The sequence below is a fragment of the Telmatherina bonti genome (assembly GCF_933228915.1).
Source record: "Telmatherina bonti genome assembly, chromosome: 16".
Lineage (NCBI taxonomy): Eukaryota > Metazoa > Chordata > Actinopteri > Atheriniformes > Telmatherinidae > Telmatherina > Telmatherina bonti.
This window is the reverse complement of record NC_136614.1, coordinates 3,619,167-3,632,091: the sequence shown is the minus strand read 5'-3', so window position 1 is coordinate 3,632,091 and position 12,925 is coordinate 3,619,167. Positions and strand designations below refer to the sequence as shown.

The 12,925-nt window shown below is 50.3% G+C and overlaps 1 protein-coding gene across 1 annotated transcript in view; it reads right to left on the bottom strand.

The window, feature by feature from the left end:
* cfap61 (cilia and flagella associated protein 61) overlaps window positions 1–12,925 on the bottom strand; it is a gene marked incomplete at both ends in the record, with an annotated part of 124,152 nt that overhangs the window by 29,513 nt on the left and 81,714 nt on the right. The window lies entirely within an intron of this gene.

Genomic DNA, 12,925 nt, shown 5'->3' with positions numbered 1-12,925 from the left:
CATCATTCATCTATCATCCACCCGTCATCCACCCATCATCCATCTATCATCCACCCGTCATCCACCCATCATCCATCTATCATCCACCCGTCATCCACCCATCATCCATCTATCATCCACCTGTCATCCATCTGTCATCCACCCGTCATCCAACCATCATTCATCTATCATCCATCTGTCATTCACCCATAATTCATCTATCATCCACCCTTCATCCACCCATCATCCACTCTTCATCCACCCATCATCCATCTATCATCCACCCGTCATCCACCCGTCCTCCACCTATCATCCATCTATCATCCACCCATCATTCATCTATCATCCACCCGTCAGCCACCCATCATCTATCCGTCCTCCACCCATCATCCATCTATCATCCATCTATCATCCACCCGTCATCCACCCATCATTCATCTATCATCCACCCGTCATCCACCCATCATTCATCTTTCATCCACCCGTCCTCCACCCATCATCCATCTGTCATCCATCTATCATTCACCCGTCATCCACCCATCATTCATCTATCATCCACCCGTCCTCCACCCATCATCCATCTGTCATCCATCTATCATCGACCCGTCATCCATCTATCATCGACCCGTCATCCACCCATCATCCATCTGTCATCCATCTATCATCCACCCGTCATCCACCCATCATCCATTTATCAGCCACCCGTCATCCACCCATCATCCATCTATCATCCACCCATCATCCATCTATCATCCACCCATCATCTTTCTATCATCCACCCGTCATCCATCTATCATCCACCCGTCATCCACCCATCATCCATTTATCAGCCACCCGTCATCCATCTATTATCCACCCGTCATCCACCCATCATCCATCTATCATCCACCCGTCATCCATCTATTATCCACCCGTCATCCACCCATCATCCATCTATCATCCACCCGTCATCCATCTATCATCCACCTGTCAGCCACTTTTCATCCACTCATCATCCATCTATCACCCTCCCGTCATCCACCCATCATCCATCTATCATCCACCTGTCATCCACCCATCATCCATCTATCATCCACCTGTAATCCACCCATCATCCATCTATCATCCACCCGTCATTCACCCATCATCCACCCATCCTCCACGCAGCATCCACCTCTCATCAACCCATCATCCACCCGTCATCCACCTATCATTCATCTATCATCCACCCGTCCTCCACGGATCATCCACCTATCATCAACCCATCATCCACCCGTCATCCATCTATCATCCACCCGTCCTCCACGCATCATCCACCTATCATCAACCCATCATCCACCCGTTATCCACCCATCATCCATCTATCATCCACCCGTCATCCACCCATCATCCATCTGTCATCCATCTATCATCCACCCATCATTCATCTATCAACCACCCATCATCCATCTATCATCCACCCGTCATCCAAACATCATCCATCTATCATCCACCCGTCATCCACCCATCATCCATCTATCATCCATCTATCATCCATCTATCATCCACCTGTCATCCATCTATCATCCACCCGTCATCCACCCATCATTCATCTATCATCCACCCATCATCCATCTATCATCCACCTGTCATCCATCTATCATCCACCCGTCATCCACCCATCATTCATCTATCAACCACCCGTCATCCACCCATCATCCATCTATCATCCACCCGTCATTCACCCATCATCCATCCGTCATCCACCCATCATCCACCTGTCATCCACCCATAATTCATCTATCATCCACCCTTCATCCACCCATCATTCATCCATCATCCACCCGTCATTCACCATCATCCACCCTTCATCCACCTATCATCCATCTATCATCCACCCGTCCTCCACCTATCATCCATCTATCATCCACCCGTCATCCACCCATCATTCATCTATCATCCACCCGTCAGCCACCCATCATCTATCCGTCCTCCACCCATCATCCATCTATCATCCATCTATCATCCACCCGTCATCCACCTATCATCCATCTATCATCGACCCGTCCTCCACGCATCATCCACCTATCATCAACCCATCATCCACCCGTCATCCACCCATCATCCATCTATCATCCACCCGTCATCCACCCATCATTCATCTATCATCCACCCGTCATCCACCCATCATTCATCTATCAACCACCCGTCATCCACCCATCATCCATCTATCATCCACCCGTCATTCACCCATCATCCATCCGTCATCCACCCATCATCCACCCGTCCTCCACCCATCATCCATCTGTCATCCATCTATCATCCACCCGTCATCCACCCATCATCCATTTATCAGCCACCCGTCATCCACCCATCATCCATCTATCATCCACCCATCATCCATCTATCATCCACCCATCATCTTTCTATCATCCACCCGTCATCCATCTATCATCCACCCGTCATCCACCCATCATTCATCTGTCATCCATCTATCATCCACCCGTCATCCACCCATCATCCATTTATCAGCCACCCGTCATCCACCCATCATCCATCTATCATCCACCCATCATCCATCTATCATCCACCCATCATCTTTCTATCATCCACCCATCATCTTTCTATCATCCACCCGTCATCCATCTATCATCCACCTATCATCAACCCATCATCCACCCGTCATCCATCTATCATCCACCCGTCCTCCACGCATCATCCACCTATCATCAACCCATCATCCACCCGTTGTCCACCCATCATCCATCTATCATCCACCCGTCATCCATCTATCATCCACCCGTCATCCACCCATCATCCATTTATCAGCCACCCGTCATCCATCTATTATCCACCCGTCATCCACCCATCATCCATCTATCATCCACCCGTCATCCATCTATCATCCACCTGTCAGCCACTTTTCATCCACTCATCATCCATCTATCATCGACCCGTCATCCATCTATCATCGACCCGTCATCCACCCATCATCCATCTGTCATCCATCTATCATCCACCCGTCATCCACCCATCATCCATTTATCAGCCACCCGTCATCCACCCATCATCCATCTATCATCCACCCATCATCCATCTATCATCCACCCATCATCTTTCTATCATCCACCCGTCATCCATCTATCATCCACCCGTCATCCACCCATCATTCATCTGTCATCCATCTATCATCCACCCGTCATCCACCCATCATCCATTTATCAGCCACCCGTCATCCACCCATCATCCATCTATCATCCACCCATCATCCATCTATCATCCACCCATCATCTTTCTATCATCCACCCATCATCTTTCTATCATCCACCCGTCATCCATCTATCATCCACCTATCATCAACCCATCATCCACCCGTCATCCATCTATCATCCACCCGTCCTCCACGCATCATCCACCTATCATCAACCCATCATCCACCCGTTGTCCACCCATCATCCATCTATCATCCACCCGTCATCCATCTATCATCCACCCGTCATCCACCCATCATCCATTTATCAGCCACCCGTCATCCATCTATTATCCACCCGTCATCCACCCATCATCCATCTATCATCCACCCGTCATCCATCTATCATCCACCTGTCAGCCACTTTTCATCCACTCATCATCCATCTATCACCCTCCCGTCATCCACCCATCATCCATCTATCATCCACCTGTCATCCACCCATCATCCATCTATCATCCACCCGTCATTCACCCATCATCCACCCATCCTCCACGCAGCATCCACCTCTCATCAACCCATCATCCACCCGTCATCCACCTATCATTCATCTATCATCCACCCGTCCTCCACGGATCATCCACCTATCATCAACCCATCATCCACCCGTCATCCATCTATCATCCACCCGTCCTCCACGCATCATCCACCTATCATCAACCCATCATCCACCCGTTATCCACCCATCATCCATCTATCATCCACCCGTCATCCACCCATCATCCATCTGTCATCCATCTATCATCCACCCATCATTCATCTATCAACCACCCATCATCCATCTATCATCCACCCGTCATCCAAACATCATCCATCTATCATCCACCCGTCAGCCACCCGTCATCCACCCGTACTCCACCCATCATCCATCTATCATCCACCCGTCATCCACCCATCATCCATCTATCATCCACCCATCATCCATCTATCATCCACCTGTCATCCATCTATCATCCACCCATCATTCATCTATCAACCACCCATCATCCATCTATCATCCACCCATCATCCATCTATCATCCACCCGTCATTCACCCATCATCCATCCGTCATCCACCCATCATCCACCTGTCATCCACCCATAATTCATCTATCATCCACCCTTCATCCACCCATCATTCATCCATCATCCACCCGTCATTCACCATCATCCACCCTTCATCCACCCATCATCCATCTATCATCCACCCGTCCTCCACCTATCATCCATCTATCATCCACCCGTCAGCCACCCATCATCTATCCGTCCTCCACCCATCATCCATCTATCATCCATCTATCATCCATCTATCATCCACCCGTCATCCATCTATCATCGACCCGTCCTCCACGCATCATCCACCTATCATCAACCCATCATCCACCCGTCATCCACCCATCATCCATCTATCATCCACCCGTCATCCACCCATCATTCATCTATCATCCACCCGTCATCCACCCATCATTCATCTATCAACCACCCGTCATCCACCCATCATCCATCTATCATCCACCCGTCATTCACCCATCATCCATCCGTCATCCACCCATCATCCACCTGTCATCCACCCATCATTCATCTATCATCCACCCGTCCTCCACCCATCATCCATCTGTCATCCATCTATCATCGACCCGTCATCCATCTATCATCGACCCGTCATCCACCCATCATCCATCTGTCATCCATCTATCATCCACCCGTCATCCACCCATCATCCATTTATCAGCCACCCGTCATCCACCCATCATCCATCTATCATCCACCCATCATCTTTCTATCATCCACCCGTCATCCATCTATCATCCACCCGTCATCCATCTATCATCCACCCGTCATCCACCCATCATCCATTTATCAGCCACCCGTCATCCATCTATTATCCACCCGTCATCCACCCATCATCCATCTATCATCCACCCGTCATCCATCTATCATCCACCTGTCAGCCACTTTTCATCCACTCATCATCCATCTATCACCCTCCCGTCATCCACCCATCATCCATCTATCATCCACCTGTCATCCACCCATCATCCATCTATCATCCACCCGTCATTCACCCATCATCCACCTATCATCAACCCATCATCCACCCGTCATCCACCCATCATCCATCTGTCATCCACCCGTCATCCACCCGTCATTCATCTATCAACCACCCTTCATCCACCCATCATCCATCTATCATCCACCCGTCATCCACCCGTCATCCACCCATCATTCATCTATCAACCACCCTTCATCCACCCATCATTCATCCATCATCCACCCGTCATTCACCATCATCCACCCGTCATCCACCCGTCCTCCACCTATCATCCATCTATCATCCACCCGTCATCCACCCATCATTCATCTATCATCCACCCGTCAGCCACCCATCATCTATCCGTCCTCCACCCATCATCCATCTATCATCGACCCGTCCTCCACCTATCATCAACCCATCATCCACCCGTCATCCACCTATCATCCATCTATCATCGACCCGTCCTCCACGCATCATCCACCTATCATCAACCCATCATCCACCCGTCATCCACCCATCATCCATCTATCATCCACCCGTCATCCACCCATCATCCACCTATCATCCACCCGTCCTCCACCCGTCATCCATCTGTCATCCATCTATCAACCACCCATCATCCATCTATCATCCACCCGTCCTCCACGCATCATCCACCTATCATCCACCCATCATCCACCCATCATCCACCTGTCATCCACCCGTCCTCCACCCGTCATCCATCTGTCATCCACCCGTCATCCAACCATCATTCATCTATCATCCACCCGTCATCCACCCGTCCTCCACCCATCATCCATCTGTCATCCATCTATCATCCACCCGTCATCCACCCATAATTCATCTATCAACCACCCGTCATCCACCCATCATCCATCTGTCATCCACCCATAATTCATCTATCATCCACCCTTCATCCACCCATCATCCACCCTTCATCCACCCATCATCCATCTATCATCCACCCGTCATCCACCCGTCCTCCACCTATCATCCATCTATCATCCACCCGTCATCCACCCATCATTCATCTATCATCCACCCGTCAGCCACCCATCATCTATCCGTCCTCCACCCATCATCCATCTATCATCCACCCGTCATCCACCCATCATTCATCTATCATCCACCCATCATTCATCTTTCATCCACCCGTCCTCCACCCATCATCCATCTGTCATCCATCTATCATTCACCCGTCATCCACCCATCATTCATCTATCATCCACCCGTCCTCCACCCATTATCTATCTGTCATCCATCTATCATCGACCCGTCATCCATCTATCATCGACCCGTCATCCACCCATCATCCATCTATCATCCACCCGTCATCCACCCATCATCCATTTATCAGCCACCCGTCATCCACCCATCATCCATCTATCATCCACCCATCATCCATCTATCATCCACCCATCATCTTTCTATCATCCACCCGTCATCCACCCATCATCCATCTATCATCTACCCGTCAGCCACCCGTCAGCCACCCGTCATCCACCCATCATCCATCTATCATCCACCCATCATCCATCTATCATCCACCCGTCATCCACCCATCATCCATCTATCATCCACCCGTCATCCATCTATCATCCACCCGTCATCCACCCATCATCCATCAATCATCCACCCGTCATCCATCTATCATCCACCCGTCAGCCACCCGTCCTCCACCCATCATCCATCTATCATCCACCTGTCAGCCACTTTTCATCCACTCATCATCCATCTATCACCCTCCCGTCATCCACCCATCATCCATCTATCATCCACCTGTCATCCACCCATCATCCATCTATCATCCACCCGTCATTCACCCATCATCCATCTATCATCCACCCATCCTCCACGCAGCATCCACCTCTCATCAACCCATCATCCACCCGTCATCCATCTATCATCCACCCGTCCTCCACGCATCATCCACCTATCATCAACCCATCATCCACCCGTTATCCACCCATCATCCATCTATCATCCACCCGTCATCCACCCATCATCCATCTGTCATCCACCCATCATCCATCTATCATCCACCCGTCATCCAAACATCATCCATCTATCATCCACCCGTCAGCCACCCGTCATCCACCCGTACTCCACCCATCATCCATCTATCATCCACCCATCATCCATCTATCATCCACCCATCATCCATCTATCATCCACCTGTCATCCATCTATCATCCACCCGTCATCCACCCATCATCCATCTATCATCCACCCGTCATTCACCCATCATCCATCCGTCATCCACCCATCATCCACCTGTCATCCACCCATAATTCATCTATCATCCACCCTTCATCCACCCATCATTCATCCATCATCCACCCGTCATTCACCATCATCCACCCTTCATCCACCCATCATCCATCTATCATCCACCCATCATCCACCCGTCCTCCACCTATCATCCATCTATCATCCACCCGTCATCCACCCATCATTCATCTATCATCCACCCGTCAGCCACCCATCATCTATCCGTCCTCCACCCATCATCCATCTATCATCCACCCGTCATCCAACCATCATTCATCTATCATCCACCCGTCATCCACCCATCATTCATCTTTCATCCACCCGTCCTCCACCCATCATCCATCTGTCATCCATCTATCATTCACCCGTCATCCACCCATCATTCATCTATCATCCACCCGTCCTCCACCCATCATCCATCTGTCATCCATCTATCATCGACCCGTCATCCATCTATCATCGACCCGTCATCCACCCATCATTCATCTGTCATCCATCTATCATCCACCCGTCATCCACCCATCATCCATTTATCAGCCACCCGTCATCCACCCATCATCCATCTATCATCCACCCATCATCCATCTATCATCCACCCATCATCTTTCTATCATCCACCCGTCATCCACCCATCATCCATCTATCATCTACCCGTCAGCCACCCGTCATCCACCCATCATCCATCTATCATCCACCCGTCATCCACCCATCATCCATCTATTATCCACCCGTCATCCATCTATCATCCACCCGTCATCCACCCATCATCCATCAATCATCCATCCGTCATCCACCCGTCATCCATCTATCATCCACCCGTCAGCCACCCGTCCTCCACCCATCATCCATCTATCATCCACCTGTCAGCCACTTTTCATCCACCCATCATCCATCTATCACCCTCCCGTCATCCACCCATCATCCATCTATCATCCACCTGTCATCCACCCATCATCCATCTATCATCCACCCGTCATTCACCCATCATCCATCTATCATCCACCCATCCTCCACGCAGCATCCACCTCTCATCAACCCATCATCCACCCGTCATCCACCTATCATTCATCTATCATCCACCCGTCCTCCACGGATCATCCACCTATCATCAACCCATCATCCACCCGTCATCCATCTATCATCCACCCGTCCTCCACGCATCATCCACCTATCATCAACCCATCATCCACCCGTTATCCACCCATCATCCATCTATCATCCACCCGTCATCCACCCATCATCCATCTGTCATCCATCTATCATCCACCCATCATTCATCTATCAACCACCCATCATCCATCTATCATCCACCCGTCATCCAAACATCATCCATCTATCATCCACCCGTCAGCCACCCGTCATCCACCCGTACTCCACCCATCATCCATCTATCATCCACCCGTCATCCACCCATCATCCATCTATCATCCACCCATCATCCATCTATCATCCACCTGTCATCCATCTATCATCCACCCATCATTCATCTATCAACCACCCATCATCCATCTATCATCCACCCATCATCCATCTATCATCCACCCGTCATTCACCCATCATCCATCCGTCATCCACCCATCATCCACCTGTCATCCACCCATAATTCATCTATCATCCACCCTTCATCCACCCATCATTCATCCATCATCCACCCGTCATTCACCATCATCCACCCTTCATCCACCCATCATCCATCTATCATCCACCCGTCCTCCACCTATCATCCATCTATCATCCACCCGTCATCCACCCATCATTCATCTATCATCCACCCGTCAGCCACCCATCATCTATCCGTCCTCCACCCATCATCCATCTATCATCCATCTATCATCCATCTATCATCCACCCGTCATCCATCTATCATCGACCCGTCCTCCACGCATCATCCACCTATCATCAACCCATCATCCACCCGTCATCCACCCATCATCCATCTATCATCCACCCGTCATCCACCCATCATTCATCTATCATCCACCCGTCATCCACCCATCATTCATCTATCAACCACCCGTCATCCACCCATCATCCATCTATCATCCACCCGTCATTCACCCATCATCCATCCGTCATCCACCCATCATCCACCTGTCATCCACCCATCATTCATCTATCATCCACCCGTCCTCCACCCATCATCCATCTGTCATCCATCTATCATCGACCCGTCATCCATCTATCATCGACCCGTCATCCACCCATCATCCATCTGTCATCCATCTATCATCCACCCGTCATCCACCCATCATCCATTTATCAGCCACCCGTCATCCACCCATCATCCATCTATCATCCACCCATCATCTTTCTATCATCCACCCGTCATCCATCTATCATCCACCCGTCATCCATCTATCATCCACCCGTCATCCACCCATCATCCATTTATCAGCCACCCGTCATCCATCTATTATCCACCCGTCATCCACCCATCATCCATCTATCATCCACCCGTCATCCATCTATCATCCACCTGTCAGCCACTTTTCATCCACTCATCATCCATCTATCACCCTCCCGTCATCCACCCATCATCCATCTATCATCCACCTGTCATCCACCCATCATCCATCTATCATCCACCCGTCATTCACCCATCATCCACCTATCATCAACCCATCATCCACCCGTCATCCACCCATCATCCATCTGTCATCCACCCGTCATCCACCCGTCATTCATCTATCAACCACCCTTCATCCACCCATCATCCATCTATCATCCACCCGTCATCCACCCGTCATCCACCCATCATTCATCTATCAACCACCCTTCATCCACCCATCATTCATCCATCATCCACCCGTCATTCACCATCATCCACCCGTCATCCACCCGTCCTCCACCTATCATCCATCTATCATCCACCCGTCATCCACCCATCATTCATCTATCATCCACCCGTCAGCCACCCATCATCTATCCGTCCTCCACCCATCATCCATCTATCATCGACCCGTCCTCCACCTATCATCAACCCATCATCCACCCGTCATCCACCTATCATCCATCTATCATCGACCCGTCCTCCACGCATCATCCACCTATCATCAACCCATCATCCACCCGTCATCCACCCATCATCCATCTATCATCCACCCGTCATCCACCCATCATCCACCTATCATCCACCCGTCCTCCACCCGTCATCCATCTGTCATCCATCTATCAACCACCCATCATCCATCTATCATCCACCCGTCCTCCACGCATCATCCACCTATCATCCACCCATCATCCACCCATCATCCACCTGTCATCCACCCGTCCTCCACCCGTCATCCATCTGTCATCCACCCGTCATCCAACCATCATTCATCTATCATCCACCCGTCATCCACCCGTCCTCCACCCATCATCCATCTGTCATCCATCTATCATCCACCCGTCATCCACCCATAATTCATCTATCAACCACCCGTCATCCACCCATCATCCATCTGTCATCCACCCATAATTCATCTATCATCCACCCTTCATCCACCCATCATCCACCCTTCATCCACCCATCATCCATCTATCATCCACCCGTCATCCACCCGTCCTCCACCTATCATCCATCTATCATCCACCCGTCATCCACCCATCATTCATCTATCATCCACCCGTCAGCCACCCATCATCTATCCGTCCTCCACCCATCATCCATCTATCATCCACCCGTCATCCACCCATCATTCATCTATCATCCACCCATCATTCATCTTTCATCCACCCGTCCTCCACCCATCATCCATCTGTCATCCATCTATCATTCACCCGTCATCCACCCATCATTCATCTATCATCCACCCGTCCTCCACCCATTATCTATCTGTCATCCATCTATCATCGACCCGTCATCCATCTATCATCGACCCGTCATCCACCCATCATCCATCTATCATCCACCCGTCATCCACCCATCATCCATTTATCAGCCACCCGTCATCCACCCATCATCCATCTATCATCCACCCATCATCCATCTATCATCCACCCATCATCTTTCTATCATCCACCCGTCATCCACCCATCATCCATCTATCATCTACCCGTCAGCCACCCGTCAGCCACCCGTCATCCACCCATCATCCATCTATCATCCACCCATCATCCATCTATCATCCACCCGTCATCCACCCATCATCCATCTATCATCCACCCGTCATCCATCTATCATCCACCCGTCATCCACCCATCATCCATCAATCATCCACCCGTCATCCATCTATCATCCACCCGTCAGCCACCCGTCCTCCACCCATCATCCATCTATCATCCACCTGTCAGCCACTTTTCATCCACTCATCATCCATCTATCACCCTCCCGTCATCCACCCATCATCCATCTATCATCCACCTGTCATCCACCCATCATCCATCTATCATCCACCCGTCATTCACCCATCATCCATCTATCATCCACCCATCCTCCACGCAGCATCCACCTCTCATCAACCCATCATCCACCCGTCATCCATCTATCATCCACCCGTCCTCCACGCATCATCCACCTATCATCAACCCATCATCCACCCGTTATCCACCCATCATCCATCTATCATCCACCCGTCATCCACCCATCATCCATCTGTCATCCACCCATCATCCATCTATCATCCACCCGTCATCCAAACATCATCCATCTATCATCCACCCGTCAGCCACCCGTCATCCACCCGTACTCCACCCATCATCCATCTATCATCCACCCATCATCCATCTATCATCCACCCATCATCCATCTATCATCCACCTGTCATCCATCTATCATCCACCCGTCATCCACCCATCATCCATCTATCATCCACCCGTCATTCACCCATCATCCATCCGTCATCCACCCATCATCCACCTGTCATCCACCCATAATTCATCTATCATCCACCCTTCATCCACCCATCATTCATCCATCATCCACCCGTCATTCACCATCATCCACCCTTCATCCACCCATCATCCATCTATCATCCACCCATCATCCACCCGTCCTCCACCTATCATCCATCTATCATCCACCCGTCATCCACCCATCATTCATCTATCATCCACCCGTCAGCCACCCATCATCTATCCGTCCTCCACCCATCATCCATCTATCATCCACCCGTCATCCAACCATCATTCATCTATCATCCACCCGTCATCCACCCATCATTCATCTTTCATCCACCCGTCCTCCACCCATCATCCATCTGTCATCCATCTATCATTCACCCGTCATCCACCCATCATTCATCTATCATCCACCCGTCCTCCACCCATCATCCATCTGTCATCCATCTATCATCGACCCGTCATCCATCTATCATCGACCCGTCATCCACCCATCATTCATCTGTCATCCATCTATCATCCACCCGTCATCCACCCATCATCCATTTATCAGCCACCCGTCATCCACCCATCATCCATCTATCATCCACCCATCATCCATCTATCATCCACCCATCATCTTTCTATCATC